The 19,667-nt window shown below is 43.0% G+C and overlaps 1 protein-coding gene across 1 annotated transcript in view; it reads left to right on the forward strand.

Moving 5' to 3' along the window:
• Positions 1 to 19,667, forward strand: part of Cdk4 (Cyclin-dependent kinase 4) — a 624,877-nt gene that overhangs the window by 403,743 nt on the left and 201,467 nt on the right. The gene's annotated exons all lie outside the window — the stretch shown is intronic.

A 19,667-nucleotide genomic window follows, 5' to 3' on the forward strand; every position in this document is an offset into this window, starting at 1 on the left:
TATCTGGCATCAGAAAGATGAATTTCGGTACTGGGATTACTCTCTCTTTCCTCTTCGAAGATATCGAACTTGTTTGGGCTTCCAAGCTGTTCAGCATTGCAGCTTTGTACGTAGTTTTTGGTACCAAATCTTTGTATAACATTTAAGGACTTTTGTTGCTTTATGCCACCCCATGTATTTTTCCTTATTTGGCATTTTACTGTTACCAGAGGAAAACAAATTCTTCTCTGGGTTGGAAGTTTTAAAATATGGTATATTACGTACATTTTTAATAACAGAGGATATGAGGTGCAGTCGAGAGGTGAAAACTCGTATTGCAATTGCGAAGGAAGCATTTAATAAGAAGAGTAGACTTTTTGTGGGGGCATGAATAGATACTTGAGGAAGCGATTCGTGAAGTGCTCTGTATGGAGTGTGGCAATGTATGGAGTTGAGACATGGACATTAAGGAAAGAGGACGAAAGAATACTAGAAGCATTTGAGATGTGGATTTGGAGGAGAATGGGAAGTATACAATAGATAGAAAAAGTAAAGAATGAAGAAATCTTGAGAAGAGTTGGGGAAGAGAGAAATATATTAAAAGTAATCAAGAAGAGAAAGCACAATTGGATTGGTCATTGGATGAGGAGAGATTGCTTGCTTACATATGCTATAGAAGGAATGGTAAATGCAAAAAAGACAGAGGACGGAGAAGATATCAGATGCTGGACAGTATCAGGATAGAATACAAGTGTGAGGAAACAAAGAGGGTGGCAAGAGACAGGATTGCGTGGAGAGCTGCCATGAAGACCTGTCATATGGTAGAACACTGATGATTATTGGTTTTTAGAAATGTTGCCATGGTGACTCGGCTCACTTCAGAAGGGATGAAATGTCGTATGGCTTTTAGTGCCGGGATATCCCAGAACGGGTTCGGCTCGCCAGGTGCAGGTCTTTCTATTTGGCTCCCGTAGGCGACCTGCGCGTCGTGATGAGGATGAAATGATGATGAGGACAACACATACACCCAGCCCCCGTGCCATTGGAATTAACCAATTAAGGTTAAAATCCCCAACCCGGCCGGGAATCGAACCCGGGACCCTGTGAACCGAAGGCCAGTACGCTGACCGTTCAGCCAACGAGTTGGACTTCAGAAGGGATATGGCCGACCTATTGTTACAGCGTTTGCTGGTGGATGAATTGGAAGTAGACGACACATCATGTGACCATCGAGGTCGGGAGACCTCAATTCTCTAGATTTCTGCGAATGGGGGAAACTTAAAATCCAGAACGTATTGCATTAAACCCAATAGTTTATTGTACCTGAAACAAAGAATCCGAAATAGAATTCATGTAATTAGTTTGTCTCGTGTATACATGATTAAAACTAAATAGGCTATATGTTTAGTTACAAATACTGTTTTGACACACTTTGAAACAGATGACGCACTCAGACTAGGAATTAAAAGCACAGACTAAGTAGGCCTATGTGCTAATTACAGATTGGCAATTACAGACATGATTTAAGTCACATTCTGAATATCGGAAGAGATCTTTTATGAATAATAGATGCATAATATTGAGTGAATAACGCTAATAACTGCTGCTGGATGTAACTATGTTCTATATGTTACCGAGTTTTTGTGGTAGTTAAGCATGAAAGAAGGTGCTGGGTGGTGAATAGGTCTCAAGCTACTAAAGAGAAATTAAATTTTAAAATTTAACAAGGTTATATTTTCTTTTCAAAATTAGGTAACAACAAATAGAACAGGTACTTAGTAGCCGAAATACAACTTGAAATGTACAATTACAGGGATTAAAGAATTTGGGCTTCGAGCCCTGAAAACACAATTCTTGAGCAACTAGCTCAACTTTACGATCTACCAATTTTAACAAAAGGGGCAGAAGACCCCACTCAAACCCTGGAGCCCTTGCTCCAAATTACACAGCAAAGCCTCCTCGAGGCATACAACTCTCAGTTTTAGAAAAGAGCCACTCGCTCTTAAAGTTAAGCCTCTCCCAGGCCACACCAAACTCAACTTTCAAGTTGTCCTCAAAGGACATATACACAGGGGTAAAATACCCAACCTACTGAGGTCTATTAGGTGAGAAAAGATTAATACATGACCTCTAAAATACAACTTGAGAGGAGGCGAACTTGCACTCCTAATACACTTTGCTTTTAAAACCTAATCTGGCTCTGGGCCACTAACGCAAGGGCTAATCCCAGACTACAGAGGTGACTTAGAGAAGAACACTTTACATTACATAAACGAAGAAAAGTTTGAGAAAATAAGTTCACCTCAAAACAAATGTGAGTGGGAGCTCGAGAGGGTTAGCACTCTCTATCCCAATACGTAACTTTACAAGAAAAAGAAGAAAAGAGTAGTTACATTTTAGGAAAAGGTTACATGATGGAAAACGCTTCGAACCCGCCGCGAGAGTTAAACTGCCGACCTAGCAAGAAAAGAAGATATTAATAGGCCATTACCTGGTAGTAGATCGCTGCCGAGGAAAGAGGCGCTTCCCGCCTCCTGCTATGTACTTAATACACTGAAAGATGGAACAGAAGTGGCCCGGAGACCCCAAAATCAGCAGTTTATATCCTCTCGCGGAAGATTCTAGGCGTTAGGGGAAATAAAACACCCTCCCACAAAATCTTTATTGGTTCGGGAAAAGAAAACCCCTACATAGAGGAAAAAGAAACACATTATTGGTGGAAAATTAATTAAAGAAATTCGGGATTGGCTAGATCCAAACTAAGGGAAAAAGAGGGGTATACAGCCAACTTAAACAATAACAGAAAGAAATTTAACAAGAAACAAACTTTTGAAATAAAAATTTCTCCAACAAAATAGTTCTTTGATTTCGCACTAGGTTGCACTATTGTAATTCTTCAGTAGTGTCCTCTAGAAGAGAAAGTTCCCACTTCTTACTTCAAGCGAAACAAAAACACATCAAAAGTGACACAGTTCAAAAACTCAAAATTTTCCACGTGGTGAGATCTTCTGAGAAAGTAGAGAATTAATAGAATAGATAAAGTTCAACCTTCCTCCAGAAGAGGAGTTTCAACTGGCGCAACTTTTAAATAAACAGAGTAGAGGTGTACCGCCCGGTACAGACCTCCCCCCCCCAAAAGTTCCTCCAAGGGGTAACACAGAAGAACATAAGCTTTGTTTCCAAAATAAGGTCCAAGTTTTGATGTTGATATTAAGATTAATTGCGGAAGCATTTATAAGATTTTAGTAATTTGGTTGGTTGCAATTTCAAAATTTTGTTGTTGCCGGTGCAGTAAAGTTTTTATGTTTGTAGAATTTGTATTTCTGAAGATAAACTTTTAATACTTAAAGGTGAAGAAAAATTTTGCAATGTCCACCAAATATTGTTGTTAAATTCCCAAATGTAATTATTGCTTATGGTGACTGTCCATGTAGTTGATGTAGATTGAGTCGGATGGCCAGACCGGCCGTTGCAGCTTGCGTCCAACGGAGGCTGCTCGGACCCCTCAAGTACCCTGAGATACCGCTCGCCCGCACTATGAGGGGAGCAGAGGTGTTGAAGTACGCCGCGCCCGCGGTGAACAGATACAGGCTGCGGGCATGTAGCAGGTCGTGCGCCGCACATCAGCCTTGGCCGGGAGGTGAGCTCCGGCTCGCCGTGCACATGTCGTCCTCGCTGGAGAGGAGGGGGCCCATCCCCCTCCCCAGTCGCTGCACGGCGCTGCGCGGCTGCGGGGGCGCTGAAACATTAAAGCTAGGCGGCAGAATTGTGTTGGACAATTATTTTCTTTGAGGGTACAGGCTTGTAGAGAGAGTGAGGGGCCAGCGGCGTGCAGATATTCATGGTATTCATTAAGCCACTGTGTAGAGTGGAGCAGGAGACGGGAGCGTGGTAATGGCCGTGGCAAGAACAGGATGGCAGTTTAACGGGTCGGGGCAGGTTTTACATAAGGCTTACATCTAAAACCAAAATATTACAGAAGGGGCAGAATGCCTTAAAAGTGAAACTCAAAAAAAAATATAACCTTCATATCCTTTCAAAATAATATGGAGCAAGTTAACACAGAAATTACACCGGTTTCACCTGGGACAGGTGAACTCTAAATATCCTCTCGGTGGCTGGATTACTTAGCAATAAGGTAACCGGCGTAAGAAAATCGAGAATGATACAAGGCCCCTGAAATCTGGGGGCAAGCTTGCCCGCGGGAACAAAATTTTTGACCATAACCTGGTCACCTACCTTCAAAGTGGTGGGTCTCCGTCCACGATCATACCTTTCCCTAACCTTTTCATGAGACACTTTAAGATTAGCTTTAGCCTTCTTCCAAAGATCTTTAATGTTGTCCGGATCTATTGTCTCGGGCAGAATGTCATTCAGAGACCAGAGGTTAGAGAGCGGCGTGTTGGGAACGAACTTAAACATTAAAGAAGCTGGAGTAAACTTGTGAGATTCATGAACCGCCGAATTCAAAGCAAAAGCTATCCAATGCAGGGACGTGTCCCACCTGGAAGGATCTTCATGATGATAGGCAATGAGTGCGGACCTGAGATTACGGTTAACCCGTTCAGCCAGAGATGGTTGAGGATAATAAGCAGATGTAGTTACATGAGAGATGGACAAGTCAAAACAGAATTTACGAAATAAATTTGATGTAAAAGCCTTAGCATTATCAGATACAATATATTGACACGGACCAAAAGAAGCAAAAATAGAATTTAGGCAAGTAATGGTGGACTGAGCGGTAGCCAGCTTAGTCGGAAATAACCAGGAAAATCTTGTAAAACCATCTACACACACAAGGATGAACTTGTTGGCATTACCCTTTGACTGGGGGAAGGGTCCCACATAATCGATATACAGGCGTTCCATGGGGCGCGACGCTTGATGAGAAGACAAAAGGCCTACTTTAGTGGACATGGTGGGTTTACTGATCAAACAAGATTTACAAGCTTTTACAAGTTCCCGAATTTCACCGTCCATACCTTTCCATATGAACATTTCACGAATCTTTTCACGAGTTTTAAAGATTCCAAGATGCCCCCCCAATGGGGTCTCATGATAGTATTTGAAGATCATAGGTACAAGAACCGCTGGAACAACAACTTTCATCAACTTATCATGCCTCGAAGGGCAACATAGAACACCATTCCTCAGAACATAAGGGACAGCATGTTCCCCAGAAGAAAGGGTTTCCATTATCGGAGCCAGCGTCGGATCTTCACGTTGGTATTTCTCAATATCCCTAAAAAGCATGGGAGCATCTGTTAAGATGGCATTAACACCAGATAGTATGGACTCGGAAGGTGATGAACTGTCGACCGGTTCGTGGGTCTCTACGTCGTTATGAAACATACGGCTGAGTCCATCGGCAACAACATTTTCAGTACCTCTGATATGCCGTACATCGAATTGGAAGGCAGAAATACGGATGGCCCAACGGGCTATACGACCTGTACGACGCGGCCTACCTAAGACCCAGCTTAAGGCTTGATTATCTGTCTCCAGGTCGAATTTGACATGTTCCAGATAGAGACGGAACTTTTCTAAGGCGAATAAGACTGCCAACCCTTCGAGCTCATAGATGGAATACTTGGCTTCTTGAACCGATAGAGTCCTAGATGCATAGGCGATGGGACGCCTCCCTAGTTCAGTCTCTTGAAGAAGGACTGCAGCTACAGCTGACGACGACGCGTCCGTTTGGACGATGAATTTCTTCGAGAAATCAGGCATAGCAAGTACAGGGGCATTACAGAGAGCTAATTTAAGATCTTCGAAAGCGGCTTGTTGAGAAGGTCCCCACTCGAATTTGATGCCTTTCCTACGAAGAAGGTTTAAGGGCGCCGCTCTATTAGCGAAGTTAGGAATAAACTTCCTGAAGAAATTCACCATACCAATGAATCTAGCGATACCTTTGATGTCCTTAGGAGGTTTAAAATCACGGATGGCCTGTGTTCTAGAATGATCGACTGCTACACCATCAGGTGACACAATATGCCCTAGGAATGACATAGAGGGCTTAGCAAAGGCAACCTTGGACAACTTAACAGTTAACCCAGCCTTACGAAGGCGATTGAGAACTTCTCGCAAATGATCTAGATGTTCTTCAAAGGTTTCGGAAAATACGACGACATCATCCAAATAGTGATATAAGTACTCAAATTTGATGTCGGAAAAGACCCTATCTAGTAGCCTAGTGAGCACAGCTGCCCCCGTGGGGAGCCCGAAAGGCACGCGGTTGTATTCATATAAATTCCAGTCCGTGGCAAACGCTGTAAGATGTTTAGACTCTTCGGCAAGGGGAATTTGATTATAGGCCTGATTCAAGTCCAAGATGGTGAAGAACTTGGCCTTACGAAACCATGAAAAGCAAGAATGAAGGTCGGGAAGGGGCACAGATTGCAACACCACCTTCCGATTGAGAGCCCTGTAATCAATGACAGGCCTGAAGCCTCCTTGGGGTTTCGGGACTAGAAAAATAGGCGAAGAATACGCTGACTTAGAGGGCCTAATAATACCATCCTTCAACATCTGATCGATGATTTCTTTCAGAGCCTTCATTTTAGGTGGAGATAGCCTATACGGTGGAAAACGGACAGGAATTGAATCCGTGACCTCAATTTTGTATTCAATTCAGGTAGATGTCTAAGGTCTAACAACATCTCATCCTGGGTAGGCGAAATAGATGAACATGATACAGAATTACACTTTAACAAGGGAATTCTACAATTGGACGCAAATTTGAATATGCACGACCTACTCTGGAGATCGAGCACAAGACCAGTGTGAGAAATGAAGTCCGCTCCCAATATGATGGGGCAAGACAAACGCTTGGCCACAAACAATTTGATCTTCCATGTAAACTTAAAAACCCGAATTTTGACATGTATGGAACCTAGAATTTCTAATGGAGATGAATTAGCCGAAACATATTGAACAGGAGAAGAGACATAGTCAGGGAGTTTACAAACAGATTTCAATTTAGAATACCAATCAGCCGAAATAATGGAACAAACACTGCCTGAATCTAAGAGAGCTGTTATAGGCTCGTTATTTAACTCAATCTTAAGAAAAGGAACAGGTGCGGGGGTATCCGCCGCAATCCTAAGACACTCTTTAGGGCATTCAAAAGATGAATTTGAAGGCTGGTCGTTCTCTGCATTTACAACCTGTTTACTAGGGGCTAAGTCTCGGGAAGATGGATTAGTCGGCTCAGCCGACGCCACTAGTCACTTTTTATTATTGGAATAGCTGGAATTTGCACCAGAAGTTGAGCAGGAGGGGGTGCTATTTGAGTTTGGGCAATTCTTGGCGATATGTGAGAAGGCCCCACACTTAAAACAGCCTTGTGATGACCCTACTCCATTCCTTGTCCCACTTGACTTGATCAGAGGACACTTATTCCGCAGATGGTCAGGCGACCCACAAGCATAACATTTACGGGGATTGACTGGTCGGCGAGGTGGAGGCCGAGTGCTACTAAAGGAAGGCGGGGGTTCTTTCGCCACACGCAAGGAATCGGCATACCTAACTCCTTCCGCAGAGACGGCTAATGCTTCCAGTTCAGAGAAGGTTTGCGGGCACGCCGCGAAACACAAATATGACCTGTAGGGTGGTGAAATCCCTTCAACAATAGCTTGCACGATCTGATCCTCAGGGAAGTGGAGAGCAAACACCCTAGTATAAAACTTAATATCTTGGATGAAGTCTGCCAGGTTTTCATCCAAGCGCTGTACCCGATAATAGTATTTCTGAATAAGGGAGGACCTGGCCCTAGCCGGGATGAAGTTAGCTAGCAAATGGGCGTGGAAATCCTCAATAGAAGATTGCTCGGCAATGGCTCTAACTATTTTGTCAGATAGAACACCAATAGCATAAGGATAGATAATTTGCAAAATTTGACATGGGGAAAGAGAAAACACAAGGGCATGATCCTGAAATTCCACTAGAAATCTTAAAAATGAAATTACGTCACTGGTGGTGTTGACGGAAAACTTAGAGATACCTCTAAGCAACATTGCCAATGGATGAGGCAAGCTGCTGAACCCAGGTGTCATAGTCGTTAAAGGTTTCAAGGGCAAGGAAGTTAATTCAGAGCGGATGTTACTCAATGACGCACGGCGTTCAGATTCGTTGTTCGATGGGGCAGAGATAGTTTGAGCAGCAACGGTTATCCTATTGACTTCTCCCTGAGGAGGCTCTTCCTCGTTACCTACATTCACCGTGGCGGGTTGATCAGTTTTGGGAGGAGCTTCGCCGGTTAGCAATTGAGTGACCTTATTAGACAATTCAGAAATAGTTTCAAGGAGCGTATTAGCTTGCTTCCTCTGAACGTCATTCACCTTTAGAGACAATAGATCATTAACTCTATTTGCAAAGTGATACAGCCTGCCTTGCACACGCTTAATTTGATTAGGAGATGGATCGTTTTCATCAAAAAAGCTGACTACCGATGCTAGCCCAGTAATATTCTCGACAATCGTGGAAAGAGAGTCGTCAATTTCTTTCTCTCCCAAATTGGGGATGGAAATGGGCAAATCAAGGGACTCTCTAAGCTTGTTAGTGTCTATTGCAACCGTGCCTCCAGATTGAACGTTTCTGATAGTTAACTCATATATCAACTCCTCTTTGCGCAAGTAGTTAAGGAGGAGAACATCGCGAGGGCCGGGCATGATGACAGAACAATTTTGAAAAACTCAAAAAATTCCAGCAACTGAGAAAATTGTTAGAGTTCGAATCAAAGCAATGTTTAGCCGTCAAAAGGGGCTAAATTGAGACCCATTCAACCACGCTCTGCTACCACTTGTTACCGAGTTTTTGTGGTAGTTAAGCATGAAAGAAGGTGCTGGGTGGTGAATAGGTCTCAAGCTACTAAAGAGAAATTAAATTTTAAAATTTAACAAGGTTATATTTTCTTTTCAAAATTAGGTAACAACAAATAGAACAGGTACTTAGTAGCCGAAATACAACTTGAAATGTACAATTACAGGGATTAAAGAATTTGGGCTTCGAGCCCTGAAAACACAATTCTTGAGCAACTAGCTCAACTTTACGATCTACCAATTTTAACAAAAGGGGCAGAAGACCCCACTCAAACCCTGGAGCCCTTGCTCCAAATTACACAGCAAAGCCTCCTCGAGGCATACAACTCTCAGTTTTAGAAAAGAGCCACTCGCTCTTAAAGTTAAGCCTCTCCCAGGCCACACCAAACTCAACTTTCAAGTTGTCCTCAAAGGACATATACACAGGGGTAAAATACCCAACCTACTGAGGTCTATTAGGTGAGAAAAGATTAATACATGACCTCTAAAATACAACTTGAGAGGAGGCGAACTTGCACTCCTAATACACTTTGCTTTTAAAACCTAATCTGGCTCTGGGCCACTAACGCAAGGGCTAATCCCAGACTACAGAGGTGACTTAGAGAAGAACACTTTACATTACATAAACGAAGAAAAGTTTGAGAAAATAAGTTCACCTCAAAACAAATGTGAGTGGGAGCTCGAGAGGGTTAGCACTCTCTATCCCAATACGTAACTTTACAAGAAAAAGAAGAAAAGAGTAGTTACATTTTAGGAAAAGGTTACATGATGGAAAACGCTTCGAACCCGCCGCGAGAGTTAAACTGCCGACCTAGCAAGAAAAGAAGATATTAATAGGCCATTACCTGGTAGTAGATCGCTGCCGAGGAAAGAGGCGCTTCCCGCCTCCTGCTATGTACTTAATACACTGAAAGATGGAACAGAAGTGGCCCGGAGACCCCAAAATCAGCAGTTTATATCCTCTCGCGGAAGATTCTAGGCGTTAGGGGAAATAAAACACCCTCCCACAAAATCTTTATTGGTTCGGGAAAAGAAAACCCCTACATAGAGGAAAAAGAAACACATTATTGGTGGAAAATTAATTAAAGAAATTCGGGATTGGCTAGATCCAAACTAAGGGAAAAAGAGGGGTATACAGCCAACTTAAACAATAACAGAAAGAAATTTAACAAGAAACAAACTTTTGAAATAAAAATTTCTCCAACAAAATAGTTCTTTGATTTCGCACTAGGTTGCACTATTGTAATTCTTCAGTAGTGTCCTCTAGAAGAGAAAGTTCCCACTTCTTACTTCAAGCGAAACAAAAACACATCAAAAGTGACACAGTTCAAAAACTCAAAATTTTCCACGTGGTGAGATCTTCTGAGAAAGTAGAGAATTAATAGAATAGATAAAGTTCAACCTTCCTCCAGAAGAGGAGTTTCAACTGGCGCAACTTTTAAATAAACAGAGTAGAGGTGTACCGCCCGGTACAGTATAAATAATACTTACAAAGTTAAACGTAGTATTTCTGCTTTCTGTATGAAAATTGAGTGCATGTTCAGTTTCACTTTATCTCTCTCCCGGTTGTGTGTACCTGAAAGAACGAGTTTTAAGTATACAGTCGAAAATAAAAATTGGTTAAAACTTTAGATGTTCCTAACTACTATACATTGCACGAATGCATAGTGGAATGGGGATTGGACTATTACGGCAAAAACAAGTTCCGTTTACATAACAGAGAACTCCACTGTCATCCGGATGTTTTGGAAGTGTCAGTGATACTTGAAAGTTACGAGTGCCTCAATTCAAAAGTGTGTGCGGAGGTTGGTTTGTGTGGGGCGTAGTATTACAAGTCATAGCTGATTGTGTGGACCGAGATAGGCAACGGGGGAAGTAGTTGTCGAGTGAAGCAACTCGAACACTTGCACTGCTTCAAGAAGGGTATTAGCGGAAGTACGTTGCCGGAATGATAGGGCTTGCTCAGAATACAACTTAGTATCATGAATAATGTTATTTTGTTTTTACGTCCCACTAACTACGTTTACGGTTTTCGGAGACGCCGAGGTGCCAGAATTTAGTCTCGCAGGAGTTCTTTTACGTGTCAGTAAAACTATGGACACGAGGCTGGCGTATTTGAGCACCTTCAAATACCATCGGACTGAGCCAGGATCGAACCTGCCAAGTCGGCGTCAGAATTGAAGGCCAGCGTTTCAACCGGAGACATTCAGCCCGGTGATTTCCCCCCCCCCCCCTCCCCCCCCTTCCCTGACCTGATCAAGCATCTATTTCAAATGGTCGGCCGAGATATTGAGGAGCGAAAATTTTACCGTCCAGAGATTTTGTTAACGTAGTAATAAATTTACCTCATGGTTCTCTTATCTTCATCCCAGACAGAGGTATATCAAGATGGGACAGATTTTTGGAACATTAGTGGATTTTAAATTTTTTATATTTTTTTATTTGTCAAGGCGCCTGAGCTAAAGCTCACTGTGGTGCAGTATATTCTAATATTGTCATGGCTAGAGAGTACTTGTAAAGTAAATTAATTCAGTCCAGTAATATAAGTTTGTAACATGAAATCAGTTTAACGATTTGGTTATATACTACATAATCACACATACGTTAGTATCATAAAATATTAAAAGTCATAGAAATATAATTATATATATATATATATATTCTTTAGAGGCTGCCAGGCCGATAAAATTTAAGAAACGAGATTTCCACTTCCGGAGGTGCACATGGCCCTGTGGTTCACTCAACCTATACCAAAAATGAGTACCAGGTTAATTCCTGGGGGCAAAGGCGGCGGGGCGTAGAGCTAACCACTCTATCCCATCGCGTGCCGAGGTTACAGATAGGGGAAGCCTTTACCTTTCACCCCTCCAAGGGTCTTCATGGCCTGTACGGAGATGACTTTGCTTTGCTTTATACATATACTTTATGTAAATGAATTATTTCATACTGATCCACTGTAGGAGAAAACAAGTAGGCAAACAAACAACTACAGTAAATATACAAGAAAGAAAATGTAACAGTCAGTTTCAAAATTTAACAACTCTACATTTTTACTCTACTTAAGATAATTCTTTAACTTCGTTTAGAACATTGTGTTAAAGAGGCGTTCTTTATATCTTCTGGCAGCTTATTGTAGAGACTAACAGAATAATGCCACAGTGGATTACTTCCATGTTTATTTGAATGGATAACTGTGCAGAGGATATCATTATCATTTCTTGTGTTATAATTGTGAATTACTGAATTTGTTTTACATGATGTGTTTGATTGTGTCGAATTCCGAATAATTTTATACATTATGACCAATGAAGGCTAGTATTTTTTAACATAGTAGTAAATTTACTAGCTGGCCCCGTGGTGTAGGGGTAGCGTGCCTGCCTCTTACCCAGAGGCCCCGGGTTCGATTCCCGGCCAGGTCAGGGATTTTTACCTGGACCTGAGGGCTGGTTCGAGGTCCACTCAGCCTACGTGATTAGAATTGAGGAGCTATCTGACGGTAAGATGGCGGCCTCGGTCTAGAAAGCTAAGAATAACGGCCGAGAAGATTCGTCGTGTTGACCACACGACACCTCGTAATCTGCAGGCCTTCAGGCTGAGCAGCGGTCACTTGGTAGGCCAAGGCCCTCAAAGAGCTGTAGTGCCATGGGGTTTGGTTTAGTTTAGTAAATTTACTTAATGGCATAGTATAGGATAGTATTTTTGTCAAATTAATGGAAAACAGGCTAGCAGTAAGCACCCGTCCATGGTTCTACGGATCAAAATCGAACTACCCTCCTTTGTCTTCGCAGTCTATCACAGCCGACACAGCTATGAAAGTAGTTCACGGTAAAGGAATGCTAAAAGCAGCCTTTGTAGCAGACATCGCAGCCTTAATATAAAAGGTACCCTCAAGAATGCGCCGGTAGATCAAACGTATATGCTGAAAACCAATAGCTGTGGGAATATTCATCTCGAATGTGATGTGTGGAGGGACTGGGGCGAGACAACGAAACGTGACACCGGATACAGCCGCCCTGGTCCTAATGGAGCTCCCGGTCTGAGAAACAAAATCTCCAATTTGCACACGCTTCACCAAAGTTCAAAGGGCCTCTATCAACCGAACAGTCCTTGAACGCTTGAAGCAAAGTGACTCCTAGTTCTAGGTCGTTTCCGAAAAAGGAGCAGAGGCCCACTCACCAGGATACAAAGAGATACCCAAATTCATAACAAAAATTGTGATAAATAGCACAATGGAACTGTTGCTGCTGCTGCTGCGTATTCTAGATCCTAGGATTACGCCATTTTATCAATGTTGGCTTAAATAACATTATTATTGTCAGGTCGGGAACACAACATCGAAACATGAGAATCATTTCAAGTATTTGGGATGTGCATTACTCAAGGATAGTGAGTGAAAAGTGAAATAGATTCAAACTGCAGCAAAGTTCTCCGACCGACATTGCTGTAAGTGAGTGAAAGCTGGATGGACTCACGATATCTTATTCTTAAATTGGAAATAACAGACATGAAAGTAGCGAGAATGATTGCAGATACAAACAGCTGCTAACAATGACAAGAGGGTACTCGGAACGAAGGCTAATGGATGAAAAAGCTGTACGCACAACCGCCTTCGGTGGTGGAGTCATGAAAGGCGAATGGGGGAGGATAAGTTACCTAAGATAGCGGTTCTCAACCTTCGAGAGACCACGGCACGGTAAATCTTTCTGTAAGACGGGGGCCAGGTCCCAATAAATTTACTCGTAAATAAATTTCCACTTTCTTTAATGTTCATACATTAAACTACCATTTCCCACTCTACAGGCTATACAATGTCTGCAATAGTACAGCTCAGAAGAATAATTCTTTAGACTTCTGTGTATCTCTAGACCTGTTTCTAAAACAATTCACCATCTCCGTGAAAACTCTCTAAATAATGTGTGTCCTGCATTAGTTTCCCTGTCTTTTCTTTTCTGTCTTTGTATTGTGATTCGATCTACCCATCTCTCCTTCAGCATTCTATTGTAGGTGATATGTCTATTTCGAATTTTAAAAAGTGCTGTAAATTGCGATTGCTATTTTCTTTTTTTAATGTGTATATTTAATTTTTAGATATATTGATTTTATATATTTTTTAGATATTTACGTTCTTCATAATATGCGAACATCCTACGCGACAGAGGATTGGATTCTACAACACATGCATTGGTGGGAGGCTACAACCGCTAGAGTAATATACCGGAATATGTTGTCAGACAGCTTCGAAATTAAGACAGGAGTCCGACAAGGGGATGGTCTGTCGCTAATATTATTTAACCTAGTTTTGGATGAAGTAGTGAAGCAGTGGAGACAGTTGAATAGAACCATGAGAATTGAAGGTGTACAGATTGGATATAAGATCAAACACAATATCAAAGTGGATTGCCTTACCTTCGCAGATGATATGGTATTGTTACATGAGAAGGAAGAAGACGCGAAGTTGGCACTGGCAAATCTAGCCGAGACTGCAGCAAAGGTTGGTCTAAAAATAGCCTACAACAAGACGAAGGTACTGAATACGAAGACCGATTGGAATGTAAAAGGCCAAGTGGTAGAGAGAGTCGACAGCTTCCGATACCTAGGTGAGAACATCACGGGTAAAGTACAAAGCAACAAAAATACCACAGATAGAGCTCAACTGCTGCTGGAACTACGATATGCAGCCATGACTACATATGGAAAGAAGAACCTCTCGAGGAACGCTATACTGCGCTGCGACACTACATGACAACTATCAGGAATGCTGCATTATATGCAACTGAAACGCTGACATTGGGCAACAGAGCATGCATACAATTTGAGGAGGAGGAAAGAAGAATCTTGAGACATATATGGGGCACCAAAAAGTAAGGTGAAATCTGGGTGCACAGATCAAGGCAGGAACTATATGAGAGTATAGAACCAATCTCGAGTGTGTTAAGAAAGAGAAGGTTAAGATTTGTTGGACATCTCATGAGAATGGATGACAGTAGGCTGACGAAGAAGATATGGAATGCAACCTGCTTAACTGGAAATAATTGGGTGAAGGAAGTCAGAGAAGATTGGGAGACTATTGGCATAAGGGAAAAATATCTACTGATGACAGCACAGGATAGGTCGAAATACAGAAAGCTCGTGGAATGTTACAAATGGACGGTCACCTGGATCCAGATTCAGATCACGGAAGCAGAGACAAGGAGGAGGAGTGAGAGAATGAAGAGGTATTGGGAAGAAAGAAGACGTGGCGAACAAGCCACTGCGATCCTCAGGGGTCGTAACGAACCGAATAGAATAAAGGGCGTTCGGCTATAAAACTGGGCTAAATCGTCATCAAGTGCCAACCCCAAATGGAACGAAGTACTGAAGAAGAAAGGGAGTCATGAGCACGCTCACTCCCAATCACACCACCATATTTGTTCGCATGCTGGCATACTTAAGAACTTCGTCGTAGTTATTATTACTTGACTGGAACACAGTCCTGTAAACGGCTTTGTCTTATCTGGAAAACCCTATGTAAGTGGGTAAACCGTATCATCTGTGTAACTGCGTTGCCTACCATAGAGACATGTATTTGACTTGTTTTCTCCTAATGTGTAGGGTTGTAGGGACAGATTTAGAGCTTCAACTGTAAACGTAGGGAGTAGTAATGGGAAGAAGCAGTTCACCTCTGGGAACTAGTTCATTCACTCTCGCTCCCAACAAAGAACTACTTCACGAACTACTTCGCGAACTGCTTCAAAATGTGTAATTTTCCCGCCAGAGCACTCTGCAACCGCTGAAGTAGTTCGTCCGCGAACAAGTTCTTTCTCATTCCCTTCACACAAGGCTTCATCGCTTCGCGAGCTTTCCAGAACGAGGAAGTACACAAAGCGGACACAGCTGCACTTCTCTGTAGTAACATTCATAAATGCTATAGAGGTGAACGTTCCTGTTACCGGTAATGTGAGTTCACACTCTCCCCCGCCCTCAAACCCTCAGAAATGTAAGTGTAGGGAAAATCGATTTCTTTTCAAAGATAATCAAAATTTCTGTTAAATATTGTCGACTTGAAAATGAGATGTTTTAAACATGGATTTGCTATCGCAGGAGAACCCTTTTCTTGGTGGTGATTTCATCCCCTGACTGAAACATAAATTTATAACATCTGAGCGTTGGTCAATCTTTTCCTCGCCGGTGGCGCTAAACATCAGACTCCAACACTCTCGCTCCCAAGAAAGAACTACTTCACGAACTACTTCAAAATGTGTAATTTTCCCACCAGAGCACTCTGCAATCGCTGAAGTAGTTCGTCCGCGAACAAGTTTCTACCCATTCCTTCACAGTCGTGAAATCCTACAGTTCGCGAAGTAGTTCTCCAGAGACGAGTAAACACTTCACAGTTCGTGGGAGTGAAGTAGTTCCCGAGAACTAGTTCGTTCGCGAACTACCCATCACTAGTAGGGAGTATCTGGCCAAATAATGAGTCCAAAAACAATGAAAATGCATTTCACTTTAAAAGTCCTTTACTATGTTCGTGTGGTTAAGTTGGTGAGAATGATCATATGTGTTTGTGGAGATATCTGCGACGTGAATCCCCTCGATTTTCCTGCCAGATGTTTTTTGTGTCTATCATTGAGACAGTGCATTCAGTTAGCCTTATAATAAGCAGGCCACGCAGTTCATTTTTCAGCCTACATTTACAAAAAATAAAAAATCGGTACGTAAGTAGTATATGGCATCCTTTGACGCAACAACGGAATTAACTTAAAAAAATCTGGTATGCAAAGTCAGCAAACACAAATTTAGAGAAGCGAGACAAGAAAAAATCTAACGGGTGTTAATTTAATGCATGGCTTTATATGTTCTATGTTTACTGGAGTAGCTTTTGTAGTCATCAGACGTGCCAAATTTCAAAAGTCAAAAGTCAGGATACTACAGCATATCGCGATATGTTACGACCCATCATTGATGACGCAACTTTCATCTATTGAAAAACATTTGACACATTAAACCAAACCAAACCCCTTGGCACTACAGCCCTTGAAGGGCCTTGGCCTACCAAGCGACCGCTGCTCAGCCCGAAGGCCTGAAGAATACGAGGTGTCGTGTGGTTACCACGACGAATCACCTCGGCCGTTATTCTTGGCTTTCTAGACCGGGGCCGCTATCTCACCGTCAGATAGCTCCTCAGTTCTAATTACGTAGGCTGAGTGGACCTCGAACCAGCCCTCAGGTCCAGGTAGAAATCCTTGACCTGGCCGAGAATCGAACCCGGGCCTCCGGGTAAGAGGCAGGCATGCTACCCCTACACCACGAGGCCGGCATTTAACACATTATACAGGTCTGTTAAATAAATAAATAAGAGGATTTATTTATTTATTTATTTATTTATTTATTTATTTATTTATTTATTTATTTATTTATTTGTCCGCCTCTGTGGTGTAGTGGTTAGTGTGATTAGCTGCCATCCCCGGAGGCCCGGGTTCGAATCCCGGCTCTGCCACGAAATTTGCAAAGTGGTACGAGGACTGGAACGGGGTACACTCAGCCTCGGGAGGTCAACTGAGTAGAGGCGGGTTCGATTCCCACCTCAGCCATCCTGGAAGTGGTTTTCCGTGGTTTCCCACTTCTCCAGGCAAATGCCGGGACGGTACCTAACTTAAGGCCACGGCCGCTTCCTTCCCTCTTCCTTGTCTATCCCTTCCAATATTCCCATCCTCCTGCAAGGCCCCTGTTCAACATAGCAGGTGAGGCCGCCTGGGCGAAGTACTGGTCATTCTCCCCAGTTGTATCGCCCGACCCAGAGTCTGAAGCTCCAGGACACTGCCTTTGAGGCGGTAGAGGTGGGATCTCTCGCTGAGTCCGAGGGCAAAACCGCCCCTGGAGGGTAAGCAGATTAAGAAAGAGAAGGTAAGGTAAGGGTTATTCTGCCCGAAGGCAGGTGCTAACCTTCGCAGAGGTGTTCCTGAGCCGGAGTTTACGTGCGGTAGGGTGGCCAGTTCCTTTCCGTTCCTCCATTCCCGTACCCCTCATCAACAGCGCGTGGCAACCCATCCAACTCCTGACCACGCCCAATGTTGCTTAACTTCGGAGATCTCACGGGATCCGGTGTTTCAACACGGCTACGGCCGTTGGCAAGAAAGAGAAAGTGTTTCTTTCTTTCTTTCTTTCTTTCTTTCTTAACACATGACTCTTCATTATAACTGTCTTAGACCTCTTCAAAAAGTCTGAACTACATTATTTGCTCAAATCACTTGCCTTGACGAATAGATTTAAAGGTTGTTTTGTTTTGTTTTTTCAAGGAATTTTTCGGGATATATTGATCTAAGCTGTGCTTTTGTCCTTCTAAACATGCTAAAAGTATCTCACAGTCGGCACTGCTATGCGGAAATGATAACATATAGAGATTCTGTCATATTTAAGATAACCACAAGCTGATCACATTTGTCCTGGCTGTGCCCACTGAAAAATCAATTCCCTCCAGCTACTTAAGGAATGAGGAAAAACGTGCTATTTTCAAACAATAAACAAATCTGCTCTCAAATTGAGAAGATAAGCCTCTGCGATCAGCAGATTGGAAGGAAGAACCAAAAATCGGGAGTCTCTCGCTTAAATCGGGGGAGTTGGCAAGTTTGCTAGGAGGCATGCATACATGGAGTGTATCAAAATTCAGTACTCAAAACTTATAAAGAAGAAAGAAAGTGCAGGTATTTTTATTAAATAACCACAGGCCAGGAATGAATAGCTGAAGTTCACTTTGGAGTGGTTGAGAATACAAAGAACTAATTTACAAAAATTGTTCAAAAACACGTCGTCCTTTTTCAATGCACACTCTGCAACAACGTGTCACTGCCTGTCGTACACGTTCAAAGACCCAGGCATGTGCTGTAGAGTGCCCAGCTGCAAGCACCCGAGCAGCACCAGCCACAATTCTCATCGGTGCCGGGAAGTCCCGGTACCAGTAAGTAATTTTAGCCCCCAGTGCTATTTCTTAATAGAATACTAGCTAAGAACGGCATTTTTGTTGGTATGGTTGTGGCCCTTGAAATTTTTAAATCACGCTGACCAGGGTATGGTCTGCACCCCCCTATGGGGTGGGGTTAGTTGAGGATATCCTTAGGGCTTCGGTACCGAAGACCTACGGTGTCATAGTTTCCTATGTTCCCGATCAGCGGATTTTTGCTCTCAGTGAGCGCGTTGTAAAATTTTGCGGCTGTGTTGCGAATCCTGCTATGAACGGTGGGGAGCTGGTACCGTTCGTGCAGGTCGTCATTTGTTTCGTACCAATGGGCACCTGTCAATCGGCGCAGCGCACGGTTCTGCACGCGCTGTGCCTTTAACAGGTGCGTCTTGGCTGCAATGCCTCAAATAGAGCTGGTATACTCTACTATCGGTCTGATAGTCGATTTGTAGAGCAGGAGTTGGTTTTCTATTGTTAGCCCATTGTCGGCTCTAATCATCGGGAACAGTTTAAATAGGCGCACATTTGCCTGCGCAGTGATATTAGAAATATGATTTCCGGACGTTAATCCTCTGTCTAGGGTGACACCTAGATACTTGGTTTGCTTAGTCCACCTGATGGGTTGGTAGAAAAACATCAGGGGCTCGGGGGTGGGGGTGGCGTTTAGTGATTAGCGTGGCGCTACTCTTGTCAACGTTGATTTTAACTCTCCACTTCTCTAGCCATGGCTCGAGAGTGGAGAGCGCGTCTTGGAGGTAATCTTTCAACTTAGGTGCCTGCCACGAGACAGAGGATATCGCCGTATCATCCGCGTATAAATGTAATTGCGCGTTCGTTGGTTTTGGCAAGTCTGACGTGAAGAGGTTGAAAATTTTCGGCGAGATCACACTGCCCTGTGGTACCCCAGCCTCTATAGGCCGCGGGTCCGACAGACC

This window comes from Anabrus simplex, chromosome 5, assembly GCF_040414725.1.
Source record: "Anabrus simplex isolate iqAnaSimp1 chromosome 5, ASM4041472v1, whole genome shotgun sequence".
In the NCBI taxonomy this organism is placed as follows: Eukaryota; Metazoa; Arthropoda; class Insecta; order Orthoptera; family Tettigoniidae; genus Anabrus; species Anabrus simplex.